The sequence below is a fragment of the Oncorhynchus tshawytscha genome, linkage group LG03, assembly GCF_018296145.1.
Source record: "Oncorhynchus tshawytscha isolate Ot180627B linkage group LG03, Otsh_v2.0, whole genome shotgun sequence".
NCBI classification, from domain to species: domain Eukaryota; kingdom Metazoa; phylum Chordata; class Actinopteri; order Salmoniformes; family Salmonidae; genus Oncorhynchus; species Oncorhynchus tshawytscha.
Genome location: NC_056431.1, coordinates 19,341,557 through 19,356,679, shown reverse-complemented (window position 1 = coordinate 19,356,679; position 15,123 = coordinate 19,341,557).

The window sequence follows — 15,123 nt, the reverse complement described above, 5'->3', positions numbered from 1 at the left end:
ATCGGACGATTTGATGGTCTCTTTGTATTCTCATGGGGGGATATGGTTTGGCTGGACTGACAGATTATCTGAGGACTTGAACCCCACTGAGTGAGTTCAATTAATCACTTGTCACCATATACTGTATGTGGCCTTGTCATGCATTACACTACTGATAACAACAACAACTCTCCTTCGTTTGGGATGTGACAGACTGGGTATGTGATCAAGACAGTCTGCCACTCATTTCTTGGGCACAAATCCCTATACAATAACTATACCTAATAATGTGGTAATAGAGCAGGAATACGTGTTCATAATGAATGTTTAGCCTAATACATTGATAAAAACACTCATTTATAACCATGATGATGTTTATGCCATAATTGTTTTTACAACCATTACAATCTGAGTATGTTTGAAACTGAGAAACAATTACTGAATGAATAATTGTTGAATAATTTAATTATATAGTTATATGCCATTTATTTAGCAGAGACAGTTTGCATGTATCAGTAAACATTTCAGTGTTCACATCAATGTACTGTAAATGTGCCAGAGTCTGCAGATTAGCACATTTTTTCATCCATAATCTCTGTAATTAGTAAATAGTTAAATTAATCCCTTGTAAAGACATTTGATTGAAATCCCCAAACTTTCTCTTCTGTTCACATGAGACACTGACTGAGTCACTACAAATGAGTAGGCTATGTCATGTGTTGAAAGACATTGTCACAACAAAGGTCAGTTCAGGTGTACCTGTGCATAATCATAGTAGAGAGTCTAAACTCTCCCAAGGCTGGCCCATGAGGAGAGGGGAACTAATATGTACAAAGGAATACAGGCTTTCAAAACTCTGTATTAGTCCACCTAACCCCAATGCAACTATGACAACAACAGCACCAACAGCCTGATTGCTGGGGATGAATAAAGGACTGGGGGGTATGTATCCCCTAACCCAGCGGAGAGGCTTGAGAACTGGGGAGAGTGTGAGGATGGAGGGAGAGGCTCTGGGGCAGACACTGGAGAAGGGACAGCTTCTCAGTGACACACAGAGCCAGTGTTGTCCAAGAGGTCATCTGCCTCCATTAATGGGGTCTGCAGGGAGCCCAAGGCCCAATCAATAATGAGGACTGATCAGGGATAATCCCTCCCCCCATCCCAGTCTGTCTGGGTTATGGGCCTGTTTGTGATGATACTGTGTTCTTTACTTTATTTCTCTCTGTAAACCTACATTTAGAGACCCGGATCTGACCACACCCCCAATACAAGTTTCACTCAGTATGCTGCTAAAAGTTCAAACACAGCAGGCCTGGTTTACATCCAGACGTTATTACCTAGTAGTTTGAGTGTACAAACTCATCAGCTGCGCGTGTATGGAGGATGCTTGATAAAACCCAGAGTACTGAGGTCATGTTACATGCCCACATAAAAAACTCTCAAGAATCTTGACCATCTGGCTGTTTGATTAGGCCTGTCTCCCTTCTGCACCCTCTGAAAGGGAAGCTGCATCTGTGGGGAGGTGCTTTGGTTTACTGTGCCACAGAGACAGACACCAATCTCTTTGTCCAACAACCCATGCAAACACCGTATCCACCTATGGACAGTGTCTGTCTTTCAAAGTGGACTTAATGGAGTGTAAAGACGTCTTTAAGAAACCCCCAAGGGGCATCCCTTTGACTTTCATGTCCAGATGTCCTTTCATGACATGTTTGGTTCGCCTGCTGTCGCCTGAATGATGCTATGAGCACAATGGAGATGTTGGCCCTGGCGCCTCATGCTGATGTCATACAGTGAACCAGCACTTGTGGATGACGTAACACGTCCTGCATATGATGTCACCATGTCATATCTTGCACTAATATCTCATTCTAAGCCGACTATAGCCTAAAACGCCCTGCGTTGCAACAGCTTTGCACAGACAAGACGGCAATAGAATCCTCGGTAAGAGGATCAGTTTAATATTGCAGATTATTTCACATAAACCATAATCAGTTAGCTTGACTCAGACAAACATGACACATGTTATTCACTTAAACCAGGTCTTTGCTGGTTTTATTTGTCTCTGACTTTCTCCAATTGATTGTGTTTGTTCACTGAACACGGTAGAAGTTGTCAATGAAACGGCAGCATTTTCTCAATGAACGGCAATCCATAAATACAGCCCCATAAAACTTCTCTGTAAGTGAGGCTGTTAATGTGTTTCTCTCACTACAAGGCAAGCTCCATTTACTGTATGTGAGGGAATGTGTTTAACAGGAGAGTGGTAGGATTGGTGTGACAAACATATCCACACCAAGGTTTATTCAACACCCTCTTTCACTATTAAAGGCATGATCCCCCCCAACAACTCCCTGGACAGGCATACACTCACTCACTTTCTCTCTTGTGCACACGAACACACACACACACACAAAGCTAGTCTCAGCTGGGAATAATGAGTCAGGTGGCTATGACTTCATCGCTTTTCTCGGGTATTAGGTCACCCCCCCCCCCCCCTCTCTCTCTCTGAGCAAACTGATCACATCGATGCTCAGCAGGTAGTGACACACCTAGTGATGAGTACGGTTCACCTCACCTCATGTTTCCTACTCTGATGATATCACCCATAAGATACTGAAGTCAAGCTTCAGCCTTAAAGTAACTGTCCAGTGTTTCTAGATTTCTATCAAATATGGCCTATAATTAATTACTATGTGTAAAATAGTTTTCCTTTAAAAAAAAATGGTAATGAAGTATGTTAAAAAACAGCTTTTCTGTGTTTTTTAATTTAAAAAAAATTCCACTGGCTCTACGCACACTCACTAGACTATACCCATACACACTACATATGGCACCACTCCAACACACATGCCAAACACACACACTTCACATGCGCTGCTGCTACTCTGTTTATTATATATCCTGATTGCCTAGTCACTTTTATCCCTACCTATATGTACATATTACCTTAATTACCTCATACCCCTGCACATTGACTCGGTACTGTTATATAGCCTCGTTATTTTATTGTGTTACTATTTCTTGTTTTATTACATTTTTAGTTCATTATTATTTATACATTTTTTCGTACTTTTTAACGCTGCATTGTTGGGAAAGGACTCTTAAATAAGCCTTTCACAGTAAAGTCTACACCCGTTGTATTCGGCGCTTGTGACAAATACAGTTGGATTAGATTGGGAACTTTTTGGGAGTACCCCAACAGAATGGTGTGGGCGTATACCGATCATTCAAAATATTAATGATAGTAGACCGCTGATTGGCCAGCTCATCATCCTCTATGGGGAACTAGAAAGCATTTTTTGAAGTGGTCTGTTTGAGATACAAGTGTTTTTTTTCTCCATTATTTGGGATATGTTAACAGAATATAAACTTTTAAAACTTAGACTTTCCCTAGACAGTTACCAGTGGTGGAAAAAGTACCCAACTGTCATACTTGAGTAAAAGATCATTTAATAGAAAATGACTAAAGTAAAAGTAAAAGTCACCCAGTAAAATTCTACTTGAGTAAAAGTATTTGGTTTAAAATATACTTAAAGTATAAATCATTTCAAATTCCTTAAATTAAGCAAACCAGATGGCACCATTATCTTGTTTTTTTAATTTACGGAAAGCGTGGGTCACACTCCAACACTCAGACCATCAGGGATCAAGGTAAGACCCGAGTGTAGAATGTGTGAAGTAACAATGTTTATAATAACCACAGGGGCAGGCAAACGACAGGTCAAGATAGGCAGGGGTCGATAATCCAGAGTAGGAGCAAAGGTACAGGACGGCAGGCAGGCTCAGGGACGGGCAGAGTCAATAACCAGGAGGACGGGAAAAGGAGAGGCTGGGAAAAGACAGGCGCTGACAGGACAAATGCTGGTAAGCTTGACAAACAAGACAAACTGGCAACAGACAAACAGAAAACACAGGTATAAGTACACAGGGGATAATGGGGAAGATGGGCGACACCTGGAGGGGGATGGAGACAAGCACAAAGACAGGTGAAACAGATCAGGGCGTGACACAGACATAATCTACAAACAAAGCATGTTGGTTTAGTGAGTCCGCTAGATCAGAGGCAGTAGGGATGACATGGGATGTTTGGTAGATAAGTGCGTGAATTGGACTATTTTCCTGTCCTGCTAAGCATTCAAAATGTAACAAGTACTTTTGGGTGTCAAGGAAAATGTACGGGATATAAAGTACAATATTTCTTAAAAAGTACAATATTTCTTAAGGAATGTAGTGAAGTAAAAGTAAAAGTAGTCAAAAATATAAATAGTGAAGTACAGATACCCCAAAAAACTACTTAAATGGTACTTTAAAGTATTTTTACTTAAGTACTTTACACCACTGACAGTTACTTTAATCTCTTGTACTTTTTCTGGTCTTTTTGTGTGTTTATTCTAGGTGAACAAAGTCATAATGCTTAACAAAGCAGTGTACATACATAGAACGTTGGGTTACAGACCATGGTTCTCTGAGTAGAGTAAGGGGCCGCCAAATTACTTATGGGAACTCCTTCCCCTTCCCGTGATGATACTTAATAGCATGTACCTACATGACCTGTCACTATAAAAGGCGGTGTGGCATGACCTACTGTCTATTAATTCACTTGAACTCCACGGAGGTGGAGGAATGACATGAAAGCTTGGCGACCCATTACTCTACTCAGAGAACCAAGGTTACATCCATAATCCAACGTTTTCTTTCATTTTCGTAACTGGTCACCAAACAACCCATGGGAAAGGCTGTCTTTCAAACAACAGAGTGGGATAACTCACCATTTAACTTATTCCAGATGAGTCCCTGGGATGTCCTTATTTCCACCACAGGATGCAACATAATATAATTACTCAACAGGGTAACACAACATTTCAACTGTGGCGTACAACTGTATATACAAGCAAGCTGAAAGCTAGAACCTACAACATGAGGCTTCAATTGGGTGCAACAGCATCAAGAGTGGAAGGTCACTATTTACGTCCATCTCACTGATGGTTGATAAGTACAAGGTTCACAGTACGCTCACTTATCTGGGTTGACAGGGTGTGCCATGTCCTTATCAGTACATGTTGTCCTCTCAGTACTGGGAGGAAGTGCCAGAGTACAAGGTGAACCTCCTGGCGCTCCAGTACGTTTACGTAGCCATTGTCCATGGTGCTGACCATGGACCACTGACTGGTTCAAGACCGCTCCCCATCCCTGTAGGAAGGCATCTGGGGTCAAAGTCACCCGGGTTTCACATCTACTCCTGCTCCGGCTTGTGACATCGCTGGTATACTAACTACCGGTCCTGGCAACTCATCATTACGCACACCTGTGCCCCATCATTAGGCACACCTGGACTTCATCACTACCCTTATTACTTCCCCTTTATCTAGCACTCTGATGTATCACCCATCAGGCAGTATTGTTTCTGTTTTCATCTTCAGATGCTACTCCTGTTTTTGTATTCGCTCTATGTTCATTCTGATGAAACTCACCGACTGCACCTGCTTCCTGACTTCCTGCGTCTTCGTCACACCTGGTTGTGAACTGTGGCTAGGAGAACTCCACTGGGAGTTTGAAGTGCTAGGGGTCACCACTGTATTTCTCTCCAGCAACTAATTGAAATGGTCATCTTTTTGTGTTTGTCCCTTCTGTTATACCAGCGCTGTATTGGCCGCATGTGGAGCAAGCCTAATGGTACAAAATGGACTGCAGCAGCTAGGTGTCCTAGGAGTCTCTGGGTCTCTAGCGCTGTCACCTGTTTTCTCAGTTTGAATGTCGAAAGACAATTTGTCAAAGATACCACTCTTTCTGGAGAGTGTTGCTCGCATGATTTGGTTGTCCAATGTCAAGCCCAGAATGTGCACATTGAGTGGGGACCAGATAACTATTTTTCAAGTTAATTGAGTCCCAACTCAGAGGTGATGTGAGACCATGGATATGTGTGCCAAGGCTTGGCTTTGTGACCCTACACATATGACACATCGTGTGGCGTTCCCATAGGTTGTTTGGCAACCCGTTTTGAAAACAAAAGAGAACCACAGATAAATGTAGGTAATAAAGTAGTCAGTGTAGCCCCCAGTATCAATGTTAATGCAGATTCTGTATTTACACATTTTTTATTTAAATTCTATGAGCATAGTCATTATTTTCTAGCAATTAGAATAGGTATATTAAATCCAGACCCTTGTAACAAACAACATTATGGATAGATTTCAATTATTGCATTTTATGGAAATCTGATGACAGAAATCTGATGTTATACTGTATGCAAATTGATCAGTGCAATGGGAAAAAGTGAAAATGTCTTCTAACCCATGGTAGATGGGCATCTTAAGGCTAAATTCATCTTAGAACCATAGGATATTATGGTTCTAACGATGAACTTAGCCTTAAGATGCTCTTCAGAAACCGGGCCCAGCCCAGACGTTGGCTGATCATTTAAGAAAAGTGTCAACTTAAACTAAGAAACAAATAGAGCTCGCCTACAGATAATTTGCCTCATATTTAGCCCCATTTTCTATTCAAAACAAACTGTTCTACTGTGAAAATATCGACAATTCAGTAAGGGTGCTTACCTCTTGAATTGGAATATTTCATATTTAATGAAAATAGTTAAGTATTTTTTATGCAACCTCCCACCTGCCACTTCACGTATCCTAGGGGAACGTTTCCTGCACACACCAGCATTAATTACAGCAATGGTCGCCAGGTGGCGGGCGCGCCAGAGATAGCCAGACTTGTTAATTGGGCCAAGGAACAGAAGTTGGGTTTTGGAGAAACGCCATCATTGCGTGCTCTGCAAGCAATACAACGGATCAAGACACAAGCAAAAGTGAGGTGAACAGATAGACGTGGTTATGGACAGCAAGGAAGAAGGGCCAAGTACAGTGTGAAGATGTGTGATGAGGAAGAATGGTACCAAGTACAAACCATATTCCACTGTCTCTGATGGCACAGAAATGTTACCTGACTACAGTGGGGATGAATTACCTGGGATGGCAGGTATAGTGAAGACCCCTGAGTCCGAGCCTCACCCCGATGGACATGCAAAGGATGATTCGGGCACAATGGGAGTGAAGTTTTTGGAGAAAGTGGATCCCTGCCTTTTGGCTGATCTACATGTAGTCTTAGGCTGGGTAGAAAAGAAGTTGGGTACTGTTAAATAGGTGAAGGTGTGAGGACAGACTCTGGGAGACGAGAAGCAAGTACAGGGAGTGAAGATTTAATGGATAAACGGACATATAACGAAACAAAACCAGCAAAATGAGCCAGCTGAGGCACCCCCGGTCCCTTCAGCACCCGGACCCGACGTCACCAAACCCCAACAAAAAAGCAAAGAAACTTGCTGATCCTTCCAATATTGGTGTCTGCATTCTGTGAGGACAGACACTGGGAGACAAGAAGCAAGTACAGGGAGTGAAGATTAAATGGATAAACGGACATATAACAAAACAAAAACAGGGGCTGGACAGGGGAAACAAAATGACATTAATGTAGACATGGGGAAGAAACTGAGGAAGTGACATATAGGAGAGGCAATCAATAAAGTAATAGAGTCCATGAAGCGCTGATGCGTGTAACGATGGTGATAGGTGTGCATAATGACGGACCGCCTGGTGCCCTCGAGCGCCAGAGTGGAGGAACGGGAGCAGGCATGACAGAAGGTAGCTCGAAGTGGACTTGTGATAACTTTCTGTGTCTCTTCCGTTCAGAGGAAGCAGACGCTTCACATCAAATGACTAGGGACAAGACCTGTGACTTTGCTCTCCGGAGCAGGGCACCTTTGACTGGAGTGGCATTAAATGTTGAGATTAGGCAACTGAAATGGAAAGTTCCCTGCTTCTGTGAAACCCGCCGTTTGGTGCTACGCAGTCCCTGTGGCAAATGAGGTGAAACTGAGAAGACATTACATTGTCTGTCCTTTTGAGTTTTGAAGCAGACCTGGTCAAGTCATGTAAAGATTATGCAGTTATCCAGTGAGAGCTTTTGTGCCAAACACATTAAGGTGTTAGAGATGCCAAACTTATGATTATGTTGCAGCAGTGTGTAGGAGGGAGAATCCAAGATGTGAGAAGTGTGTAGGAGGGCATGGGACAAAGGAATGTGTAGTATCGGTGTAAAAAACTGTGTGTGCCAATTGTCGGGGTGCCCATGTTGCTAGGGATCAGAAGTACCCGGTGCGAGAGAGACAGGTTGAGGTTGCCAGGGTTAGAGTAGAACAGAAAGCGCTGTATGCTGAGACAGTGAAAAGAGAAGGGGATGATAGGTCAAGGGTGAGAAGTAGGCCTAGGGTCAATACAGAGTGATATGAATTTGTGCTTCAGTAAGGTTTGGTTCTTAGAGTTCATTGCCATGGTTATCAACTATGCCGCAGAAATGGAACATAAATCGCAGAAAATAGTTGTTGTGGTGGCACCTGCAGAGAAGTCATTGGGTGCACAAGGTTTTACTGCAGAAGAGTTGCAAGGTTTGTTGAACGTAAGAGTCCCGTCCTCCCGGGCCATTGGCCTGGTGTAGGATCAGTTAGATGATTATTCTTCACATTTTACTGGTGAAACTGCATCTGCACGTCAATCATTTGATTGATCTCAATCAGTTTCATGGGAATAGCCTATGCATTTCAATCTTCTTGAATTACTGTTTTGTGAGCGAATTAGAGCAGATGGTGTCATCAAACTATTAGCCTTTCTTGTATTTTGTTTCAATGAAAGCATATATTATTCCTTGTGGCTGTGTTGAGGTTTGTCTTTTGAGATTTTTTGGTGTTATACTATTCAGCTTTATCTAACCATCCTAAAAATCTAGTTAGAAATTAGCAGGTGTTATTGTTGCAACGGTAGACATGATATGCTGTTATATTCGGTTCTGTCATGTGATCTTGTGAGACATTGATTCAGCTTTGAACTAACTTTACTAAATGAGCACCATTGTGAGAAGTGATAATCTTCCACTTGTAATAATATAATAAGTGATGAGTAGGACTATTAAATATAGCCAACAGATCGTGATGAGTGTTATTTTAAACAATTGGAGCGCCCTTGGTAGTTCTAAAGGGACAGCGCTAAATTAACTTTGATTTAATTAGCTTGAACACATGGTTACAATATACCCTAATATAGAATAAAAGAAAACAGAGGTGAACTATCAATCAAATAGAATGTATTTGCATATATTTAATCATCAAATAAATTGACCAAGCAGTGAACATAAATAGTGAACATAAAGTAGTGAACATAAATTGCAGGCAATACGTTTTAAAAATCCATTTTTTGGTGTGTTGTAGCCTAGTCATGCATCTCAATTAAATATAATCTAAATGCATTATTACCTCCAACTTGGCCTGATTCAAATTTTCAATTTCCCAACCTGACATACCAAGCTATAACGGGCCCTATGTCTCAACCAATAGCCAATATAGGCTAAATATCCCTAGCAGGGCTAAAGGAACTTCCAGAGAGGGTCAGGCTCTTGTGATTTGTGGTAGCGACTCTGGTTCAGGTGTCCTCAGCAGAATGGTGTCGCCGTAACCAGGTTGTTCTGGGTTCCACTGCGCAAGAGGGGGTCGTGGAGTTGTATGAACATCAAGGTGAATTTTTTTTTTTTTTCAACGTTCTGATTGGCCAAAGTTTTCAAGCCTCCAACGGGCCTTCGCAGTGCACACGTGTAGCCTACAGTTCTTCATCATTCTCACCAACGCCAGAGAGAAGACAGGGAAGAAACCATAATTTACACTACCTACCTCTACGCTGCTGTAGCCTACATATTTACAGCGCATTCAGAAAGTATTCAGACTCCTTCCCTTTTTCCATATGTTGTTTCATTACAGCCTTATTCTAAAATGGATTTAAAATATGTTTTTCTAATCAATCTACACAGAATACCCCATAATGACAAAGCGAAAACAGTTTTTTAAAAAGTTTTCGCAAATGTATTAAAAATAACAAACAGAAATACCTGATTTACATAAGTCTTCAGACCCTTTACTATGAGACTCAAAATTGAGCTCAGGTGCATCCTGTTTCCATTGATTATACTTGAGATGTTTCAACAAATTAATTGGAGTCCACCTGTGGTAAATTCAATGAATTTCACATGATTTGGAAAGGTGCACACACCTGTCTATATAAGGTCCCACATGTCAGAGCAAAAACCAAGCCATGAGGTTGAAGGAATTGTCCGTAGAGCTCCGAGACAGGATTGTGTCAAGGCACAGATCTGGGGAAGGGTACCAAACAATGTCTGCAGCATTGAAGGTCCCAAAGAACACAGTGGCCTCCATAATTCTTAAATGGAAGAAGTTTAGAACCACCAAGGTTCTTCCTAGAGGTGGCTGCCTGGCCAAACTGAGCAATCATGGGAGAAGGGCCTTGGTCAGAGAGCTCCAGAGTTCCTCTGTGGAGATGGGAGAACCTTCCAGAAGGACAACCATCTCTGCATCACTCCACCAATCAGGCCTTTTGGTAGAGTGGCCAGACGGAAGCCACTCAGTAAAAGGCACATGACAGCCCACTTGGAGTTTGCCAAAAGGCACCTAAAGGACTCTCAAGCCATGAGAAACAAGATTCTTTGGCCTGAATGTCAAGCAATAAGTCTGGAGGGAACCTGGCACCATCCCTACGGTGAATCAAGGTGGTGGCAGCATCATGCTGTGGGGATGTTTTTCAGCCATTTGATAACCATGCACATTTTTGTAGTCTTGCATGATGTACCCCTTCCCTTTTTCCACATTTTGTTATGTTACAGTCTTATTCTAAAATGGATTTTAAAAATGTTTTTCTTATCAATCTACACACAATACCCCATAATGACAAAGCGAAAACACTTTTTAAAATGTTTTAGCAAATGTATTAAAAATACCTGATTTACATAAGTATTCAGACTCTTCACTATGAGGCTAAGGTGCATCCTGGAAACAGGATGCACCTGGAATTAGGATTTTAAAATATGAGAGTAAATAGAGCTTAAAATATTGGTAAACATCACCTTGTCTGAGAGAGATTTACATGGTTATCAAAAGTTCACAACAGGGAAAGCCTACACAACACACAGCCCTTATTTGAAGTGTTTCTAAAATTCCCCATGGGAAAAATTTACGCTGAAAAAATGATTGGAACTATTTCCCTTTTTAACGCAAGATTCGATGGGTATTATGACACCACCACTGTGGGGCTCTATTTGGTTTGTCATTCTATAATTTTTCATGGATTTTTTTGTGGTAATTGAATGTAATTGATTCATTTTCCCGTGTATTCTCAAAATTAAAAAGCTTCCTCAGTTCTATACACCTGTATCTAGGTGTACGGTTAGTGGTGCCATTTTTTTCCCCTTTCCCCGTTCCTTTTTTATTTTTGTGTCACAAAATTAATATAACTGACAACACACTACCGCACAGTAGGTGGCGGCATGCTCAAACAAAATGAGCGAACGCCATGATACCAAAGAAGAAGACGTTGGCGGGCGCAGCAATGTAATTAATCAAATTTGCAGATGGCTGTAACATTATATGCCATGTAGATTACATCAGTGTTTCAAACTAATTGTAGGCTACTTAAATTTAACATCCGGATGACAAATGCGTAGGATTTTGAAGTGGCTTTCTTTAATCTGTAAACAAACCAGAAAGTCCTCACCTGGTTTTGGTAAGTTTTATCAAAGAAGCCAATATGGCCATATGTCTGAGGTGAGTTTGTTTATCCGCAAATATATAGGTTACCACTTATTTTCAGGTGAAATGGTTTGCTGTTTTCAATCAGCATTGCTCCGTCAAGTTTCTTTCTATAATATGTTTCCTCAAATGTAATTCCTGCACTTCACGTCAGTCAGCGTTCTCATTAACAGTTGGCCGGTGGGTGGCGCCTATATTCCTTTGTTTCTGCCTGTGTTAACTGAAGGAGGAATAATTGTCTGGACTGGATGGATAACAGAAGGCAGGAAGGGGCGCGGCCACGTGTGTCTCAAACGTCAAGTACTACCTACCAACATGTTAATTCCAAACGAATGGAATGATGAATTATATTACATTCCCGACCCATATTTGGACCTGCTCATCATCATCAGCCTCAGTAGTCACTGGCTAGATATTCAGTCAGCTTTATAAACAAGTGGTTAGGATTAGGAGGGGGCACATTGGAGCTCTTTTCCCTTTTGAGCCCTATACCCTCTTTGTCTGTTCCTATGGGACACTTCACAATCACATCATGTTCCTAATTATGCTCAATGGGACCTTGGGCCTTGATCCTTTGTCCCTTGTGGTCCTGTATCTTTTGGACCCACCCAAAGGGAGGATGCCGCACAAGACAAAGTTAGCACATCGTCTGCCAATGTAGTCCTACTGTACTCTGCTGATACATTTTGTAAATCAGGAGCAGTAGAGCATCTGAAGTGAAGCCTGCCATTCTTCCCCCGAGGGTAAAGGATTTACAGTTAATACTAGTCGGACAATGCATCAAAAGCCATTCATACACCATGCAGTATAAACCACCCTAGCATACACTGAACTTTAATACAATGTAGGCTAATGTATATTTAATAAGTTACATTATTTAAAAAAAACTTTGTAGAGATTGATCTGGGTCACAAAACCACATTTGATTAAAAAGGTTTGCGAGATGGATATGTTTGCAGCTTTGGTTGCTCAATAGTACATTCACAATTCACACTCAATAAACTGAGGCAGATAGATGGGCTACACCAAAGCAAACAGCCTACAGCAACCTGTTTCAACTGCATGTCAAAAAAATGATTCTCTATAGCTGTTTGTTCATTTTTCAAGCTAACAAAATAAACCTAGGTGGAATTATGAAATAGACTAGGATATGCCATGCAGGATATGCCTTGCAGTGAGAAATGTAACAAGTGATACTACTGTTAAGGGTAACATCAAATGATACTGTAATCATGATTCGGGTGAATATTCCATACTATGTGATTGCTATTTGCAGTTTTACTGTGGCCTTAGAAGATACGAACAACATGTACAGTAGATTTCCCAGCATTCTGTACAGGTGGCTTATTAACGATTTGATGACTTAATAGCCCATTGTTCATGCTGTATTCTCCATAGTGCAAAGGCTGTTCATTTTGTTGAAAGAGTTGACACGGTGGCCAGTGTCTGACAGAGCGTTTTAAGAATGATACCAGGACAAAGCAAGAGCAGGTGTGGTGTGAGTACAGTATACCTGCTGGTCATAGCAACTGTGATATGAAAGTAACTGTAAATGTACCATACCCAGCCAAAGATTGTCTCTGTATGATTATGCTGTGATATGAGAATTATTGCAGCATTTACTCAAGCCCTTAAATGAGAGGCCATGAAGGAAACGAGATGAGGAAAGGAAGTCATTTTATGTTTCTTTGATTTTGAAACAGGAATGTTACTGTAGGGGATGTTCTGAATACTTGCCTGTAAACCCATCAAGTCCCCTCTTCCATTAATTGTTCAGGGCAAAATTCTTAACCCTCATTCTTGTATGTAGTGCCACAGCATTCATTTGTAAAATAAATAAATAAAAATAAAAATTGCTCAACAGAGTGCCTTGGGTTTTTTGCTGCCCTCTTGGAATGCTATAGGGGCATGGAAAGAAATAGTGAAAGAGGATGAAAAAGAAAGGGCTGACTGCAGAGTTAACATGCCTTTTGTTTCCTGTTATGTCTCGTAAAGTTGCATCCTGCCTGTTGACTGGAGGAGTGCCTCAGAGAGTTGGAGCATTCACTCCTGGCCCTGGGTTTCAGCGGACCCACTTTGTGTGTTGGTTTTACATCAAGAAACTGCCTTCATCCAAACCCTGAAATGAAGTCCGATCTCTAATTGTTTGCGGCTGTGAGGATACCGGTATCATAATATTTTTTCAAATGCAAAAATGAGAGCACGAAGCAGACAAGTCTTTGGTCCTTTAAAACCTGATATATGTAAAATATAGTTTGGAAAATAAATAAATGTGATTCTGGATGACATAATGTTTGTTTCCAAAATTAGTGCTGTTTTCCTAAAGAAGTAAAATCCGCTTTGTGTTTGATTTCCTTGCCACAATACTAATAAGTATCGCCATTGTTAACCATAAAATCCTTTGGGTTATGTGCTTTGTGTGTGTGTACCAAAATGAATTGAAGCAAACCCAGTGGCTTCTTAGGACTAGGTTTTTTTAGTCCTTTATGGTTCAGGCACAGATGCAGTCCAGTCAAAGAGTTGGCTATTTGCTGCTTGTTAGTATAGTCCAGTATAAGAGTTTGAGGTAAATATTTCATTTGGAACAAGCTTGTTGTTTGTTAGGGGCAATGGTGTAAAGTACTTATATAAGAATACTTTAAAGTACTACTTAAGTTGTTTTTTGGGGGGTATCTTTACTTTACTATTTAAATAGTACTCAAGTATGACAATTAGGTACTTTTTCCACCACTTGTTAAGGGAATCCCTAAGGAGCAAGAACAGTGAGCAGGAGGGAGAGAGCGAAATAGGAGAGAGGGAGGGGTAAAATAAGAGGGGGGCACCACTGAACACAGTGAGCTGTTTGTGCTGGTATGTGTGACTCAGAGAGAGAGAGAAGGCCACAGAATTACAGGTCCTTTCCACTGCTAGGGCCTCGCCAGGGTACTCCCATAGCCACTGGGCCTGTCCAATGCCATGCCCACACTCTCCATCCACAACGCATGCACGCACACACACCCCAGAATAACCATCCTCTTCTGACATTGGACTTGATTGGACCTGTTCTTTCATTAACTCCACCCCGAGGCAATAAATACAAGACCCATCTTCCAGCAGAGATGATAAAGTGACCTGGGAGCTTGAAGATGACCCATGGGAATTACTGTATTGGTGTACTGTGCTGTACCCTTCATTGGAAATATAGGAGTAACACAGACTTTTCTTTGGGATTTTTGGTCTTTTGATTTTAAAAAAATGGTGCAAGCACAATCTTTTTTTGTGAGCTGACAGTAAGGTGATGATTTGCAATAACAGACTAGACTAATTTGTACAGCTCCGTACAGTTAAAGAATGGATAAGGACGGATTTTCCATCCAACCATTTTTCTCTGTCTGTTTGCACTTGAAAGTGGAGCTTTCACTGACAGGCCACACGTGCAAGCAGTTGGGATCACTGTGTCTGTGAGCCCACTGTGAATGAAAGAGAAAGGAAAAGAGAGTAAGATCGAGACACCAGGG